We start from the raw sequence: 6,000 nt of genomic DNA on the forward strand, positions 1-6,000 counted from the left end.
TTCTTAATTTCACTGTTATCAAAAGACAGTCTCTCAGAAAATTTCTTAACAGCCTCAGTTAACTGTCAGTAATTCTTGTCAGCACATAAGCGCTCAAGGACCAGCTAATCAAAATGCAAAGAACAGAAACGCAAAGGAAATTTATCCAGTTGGGTTAATTCATTTCTTATAGGTGAGAGTTTTGTGGCCCTGAAACAACTATGTCACAAGTATGACCCTGTTCCTGGGACAACATAAAATCTCTGTAGGTCTTCCTTGGTGGCGCAGTGGTTGAGAGTCTGCCTGCCGATGCAGGAGACACGGGTTCGTGCCCCGGTCCGGGAAGATCCCTCATGCAGCAGAGCGGCTGGGCCCGTGAGCCATGGCCGCTGAGCCTGCGCATCCGGAGCCTATGCTCCTCCACGGGAGAGGCCACAACAGTGAGAGGCCCGCGTACCGCAAAAAAAAAAAAAAAAAAAAATCTCTGTAAAGGAAGTATGAACACTTTTCCCTCCTTCACCTTAATTCCAGAGAGATCACTGGAAGTGAGCCACTACAAAGAACTATAGGATATCTCATTTCCTTTCACATAACCCCATATTCAATCAAATGCAAAAAGTATTTACTTATTAATACCACTTGTACGTATTTAAATAGATTTAATATTGATTTACTGATATTATTACTACTACTTGTATGTATGCAGCAAGTATTTATTTATTTATTTATGTTACCATAAAGCCATATTAGGCATTTTCTGGAAGTCCCTATTCAAATGCCTTATGCAAGAAAATAGTTATAATATAAGACCATGTTAATAAATGCCAATTTAAATGATGCAGGCAATAAATGCCACCAGTTTTCACCATTTTAGAAAAGAAATTAACAAACATAAAAAGTTATGAAAAGAGTCCATTTTGTCAAAAGAAAAAGGAATGTTTGTTTGATCATGCAAGGCAATACCCAAGTGATTCACTGACTACAATATTTACCTTATTCTAGCTACTAACCCAACATGTGACCTTGGGAAAAGAAATTCTCTGAATTTTAGTTTTCTCATCCATAAAAAATACTATTCTATTTCAAAAAGTAGCTGACAGAACAAATGAAATGCCATGTTCAACATATTTACAAAGTTCTAGGAAAATGCTTACAACAGTGTTAGATGGCAATAACTTTAGAGGATACTTTTCCAGAAGTATCCTTGACAAATCCACAAATCAATCCTAACTAGGTAAGTTTCAACCAAAAGCCACTAACTTTTAAAGAGAAAACAATAAATCAAAATAATAAGCCCTTATGATACCTGCATCCAATGACTATAAAGCATTTCACCAATATCAATTAAAATTTGTAACTGCCGTGGCAAGGTTAAAAATTATACACACAGCAGAAAAGTTAAACTAAGGTTCCACTTAAATGACTAGCCAACATGCCATATCAAACCAGCAACAAAGCTAAAACAATTCAAAAAGCCTTCACTGCAGTTACCTGTTAGGCTTATGTAATATGGCATCTTTCTTCATGAAATACAAATTTCTCAAAACATTTGGCCTTCAGCAACTACAATTCACTCTACAGCTAAGCATCTTCAGGAGAATAGGTTTACTTTTTCTTTTCAGAAGTCCCTATATCATCAGATTTTTTGTTTGCTTGTTTTTGTTTAGTTTTATTTTAAATAGAGCAACTTCTAAAGTAAAAAAAAGTTGTATAGAAGTGGCAAAGAATTCCCACTTTAACTATTTCTCTCTCTCTAAAGTGCATAAAAACAGATTACCCATCATAATGAAATATTTTCACAACAGAAACTTACAACCAAATAAAAAAATCTCTTTTAGGACCACAGCAGCCATGACAGGCGTGGTTTAAAACCAACTGAGCCTCAAGTCCCTTTGGCAAAATAGTGCATGACTCACTACTTTAGAACTCAATGGGAAGAATTGGAAAATTCACTCTGATTGCCCTAAGATTTTGCTTTGGATTTGTTTTTTAAGATATCTCCATCCTAATGCTGACAACTGCCACAGTTTCTATGGCTTACCTATTGAGATTAAGATGACAAATTCTGAATAATATGAACCACAGGTAAACAAAAAGTAACGTCCTGTTTTTTCTTGGACACTGAAAATATGAGCCATAAGGGGAAGTCATATATACACTATTATTTATTGCATAAGAGGGAGCAACATTTACACTGAAAAAATATAGACAATGAAACATGGATATTCTAGCTGGAAAACCAAAAATTATCAGATACTTATTTTTCCCTTCCAGAAACATCTCTAAATCTTTTATATACCAGAGTAATTGTATCTGGAAAAAAAGATACCAAGTAAGTCTACTAAAAAATTAATCCATCCCAATCTCATTAGAAGTTTTATAAGTATAGAATTATGAAGAATTTTTAAAAACTGCTCTCCAAATTAAGCAAAAGATTCTGCTACATGTACCAGAAACACACATAGATACACATTTGGAAGTAAAAGCTCTCTTACCTAAGTCAAATTATTTTAAACTCCTAATCAACTAATAATCTACTGAAAAATCTCAGCTCTTAGTATGCTTTTATAGCTACAAATACTAGGGGTGGGGATATGTTAGACACATAACACAGTGAATTATCATACTAACCTCATTCCTCACCACATGAACCCTTCTACTTTCTAATCACATTAAAAATAACAAAAATGTAAAAATATATCATACACTGACAAAGTCATAAGGCCCATCAAAATCACATTTACAACATGAATTTGACATTCTTCTGAGAACATCTATTCACATGAATGCTTGATACAAGACATTAAAATGACCTACCCTCTCTTACGGTAGTACCTTACTGAAAGGTCTCTTCCAAAGGACAACACAAGAGAAAGGGTCTATATAAAGAACATTTAACACAAATCATCTTATCCTTTCTTACTCACTTTGATGTTCATTATTTAAAAATCACAGATTTACTGTTTTAATGCAAACTAAAGTTAAAGAAAACATCTGCAATGTTCTCATTAGATTTTTGCAATATACCTACTACTATTTTTTGCCAAATATTTCTGGCATTCGTTAATCTACACTTACTTAACTAAAACAATAAAAAACATTAAGAAGTGTGTATATATATATATGTGTGTGTATGTATATGTACAGATACATAGAGACAATAAGTATTCGCTTTAGAGCAGGGACATTGCTTTTTACCCCAATCATTCAATACCCACCTTGCAAAAAAGGTGGAAACTAAAAACACGAGATTTTAAGATTTACTACAGAGAAACGCCTTTGTTGTAGTACTAATTAGCATCAAATAACCTTACAAAACATAAGCAAGAGAAAAATGCTATGAAAGGGCAATGTAGCATTTCACAGCTTCTGCTCTCTTACTCCACCCAGTCTCCTCGGCTCAATGGCTGTTCACAGCAACCACAAATATTAGCCCATTTTTTAAAAAGGTGTGGGAGAGGCACCGAAATAGGGCTAACTCCATCAAAATCAAGATATACAGAAATATTTTGTGAAAAATTAAGTTCTATTCTGGTTTATAAAAATAACAGCTTTGTTTCATTTAGGAGATCCTCCCCTTGTGAACAATCCAAACAATGATCATTTATAATAGAACATGAAAGAATAACTCACCCTAAACACAGATTACTCTTCTGCTTTAATAAAAACTGCAATTTGCAACTGCCAATTATTTTGCAAAACTGTGTCCTGAAAGATACCCATGACAGATTAAAAGCTAGCTAATGCCTCAGACCCAAATCAGAATTTTTTAAGTAACAGCTTTTAATATATTCAATATTATATCACTACCGACATACCCAACCAGGAAATTTTCCCGATTAAAAGACTGGACCCTGCAGCAATCAAGCTTGCTGCAGAAAAAAAGAAAAAAAAAAATTCAAGCAAATACTACTGTGGCAAAAGGGGAGGGATGACATTACTGGTATGAAAGGCCCAAGCACTGTCTCCTCCACCCTAGCCTCAAAATGAAATTCACACAAAACGATCCCACCTCCCAACAAAAATAGAATTACCAAAAATGGCACAATTTTTTTGTTTAGTCTTTAAAACGTTATAAATCTCAAGGATTATGTGTTAAAGTAAAGGTCGGAACATCAGTAATATCTTTATTCTCTCCCGACTGTCTCTTAAGGAAAGGGGGAGGGGGGGACCTTGGCATGACATCGCCCATTGAGAACGAAACCACAAATCTGGTTCTTCGCTTCCAAAGCACAATTTCTTAACCAAAGGATTGATATAAATTGGACCCAAACCCCAAACCCAAAAGAAAATCTCCTGCCCTGCTCCCAAGGAGTTTCTTGCTAAGTCACTGAATAAAGGCAGAATCACAAATAAAGCCAAGGCACCTTTCTGTCTTGTCTCAGATATTGAAAACCTCCTCCTCCTCTCCACTTTTCTGTCTAGAGAGAGAGAGTAAAAATTTGCCCACCACCTCAAAGGCATTTTCTCACCTAGGAGGCTACGGAAGGCACTGCGTTTCCTAAATGAGTGGGGAGATTAGATTAGAAGGAGAATGGCTGAGGGCCTCGAAGCTCACTGCTATAACGTCAAAAGGCAACTCCCGTTGAAGGAGCCGGTGGCAAAAAAGAAAATCCTGCCTGATTTGATGGGTGGGTGCTGCGGATGGTTCGGTGGGTCGGGCCGCTCCTCCTCAGTGGGTGCAGAGGCTGGACCACTGCACAGGGGGACCAGGGAAGGGCTGGACCATCATTCTCAGGTCAACCCCATCCTAAGGACAGGTGGGGGACGGAACGCCTGAAGGCCTGTGGGTGCCGAGGCGGCTTGGGGCTGAGCCCGGTCCCTGAGCGCCAGCCGCGGGTGGGGTGAGGACTGCGGAGCTCGCCTTCCGCGGCGGGGGAGAGGAGGGCCGAACCCTTTCCCCAAGATCACAGAGAGACCTGCTCTCCACGCCCTTCCTACCCAAGAATACTTTTCTTGCTAAGTCACCAAGGGAGGAGGGCGATCCCTTCCCAGGGAGGGCCGCGGGTGGAGCCGCGGCGGCCCTGGCAGCCCCCGAACCCGACCCAGGGAGGAGGGGAGCGAGGGCAGCGCCCTCCCCGGCCTGTCCCCCCTCCTCCCGTGTCTCTCACTCAACGGCCGTCGCGGCCGCCATTTTGAGAGCGAGAAGAGAAGAAGAAGGAGGAGGCGGCGGCAGGGGGAGGGGAGTATGGGAGGGAGGGGACCGGCGCAGCCACATCTTCAGGCCGCCGGGCCCGGCCCGCAGCCGCCGGAGCGCGGTGGAGAAGACAGAGGGGAGGGCGCAGACCCTTGCCGCCTTACCGGAGCGCTGCACCGCCGCCTCCGCAGGGCCTCTTCCGTCCTTCACTCCCATCCACCGGCGGGGGAGGGGGAGAGGGAGAGGGAAGGGAGGAAGGAGGGAGGGAGGGAAGGAGGGAGGGGGAGGATGGCGCGCTGGGCCCTGTCCCGGGGAGGGGGAGGGGAGGGGAGCGGGCGGGCTCCTCAGCCGTTCCGGGGCTCGAGCCCAAGCCTGGCGCTCGCGGTTTCTCTTGCTCGCGCCCGAGCGCTCCCCTCCTTCTCCTTCTCGCTCCCTGGACCCCGGGGTCGCTGCTCGTTCGCTCCCTCACTCGCTATCTCGGCCGCCGGACTCCGCCGCCGCCCCGCCGCTCCAGCTCCGTCTGTCACAGGAGCTGCCCCAACGCCCTGACGTCACCGCGCCGCCGCCGCCGCCGCCGCCGCCGCCGCCCCAGACCCGCGGGGAAGAGGGAGGGGAGGGGAGGGGAGGGGAGGGGTCCCGAGCGGAGGAGGGGCTGCGGCGCATGCGCCGGCCTGGGCCGGGCCCTGAGCCGAGTTGCCTTCCGCTTAGGCGGCGGGTTGCTGGTGCGGCTTGGCGGTACTGAGGCATGGACGGACGAGTTTGCGCGCGAGGCGCTTCTTCTCGCCCTCCGTACGCCTCTGTAACCTGGAAAAAGGCTCTCGGCTCCCTTTTCCTAGACCCTCGTCTGACTGCTGTGCTGCGGCCCCTCACGAACTCCGGCTCTC

At 43.8% G+C, this 6,000-nt stretch overlaps 1 protein-coding gene across 2 annotated transcripts in view; it reads right to left on the reverse strand.

The window, feature by feature from the left end:
* The window catches only part of PAFAH1B1 (platelet activating factor acetylhydrolase 1b regulatory subunit 1), a 74,707-nt gene extending 68,977 nt beyond the window's left edge, over window positions 1-5,730 (reverse strand). The window contains exon 1 of one of the 2 annotated variants that reach the window (XM_059046776.2): window positions 5,281-5,730. The gene's annotated coding sequence lies outside the window, so the exon portion shown is untranslated. Of the gene's footprint in view, window positions 1-4,451 lie in introns of both variants that reach the window. The other variant, XM_059046778.2, reaches the window with a different exon arrangement.
* Window positions 5,731-6,000: the final 270 nt, after the last annotated feature.

This window comes from Kogia breviceps, chromosome 19 (assembly GCF_026419965.1).
Source record: "Kogia breviceps isolate mKogBre1 chromosome 19, mKogBre1 haplotype 1, whole genome shotgun sequence".
Taxonomy (NCBI): domain Eukaryota; kingdom Metazoa; phylum Chordata; class Mammalia; order Artiodactyla; family Physeteridae; genus Kogia; species Kogia breviceps.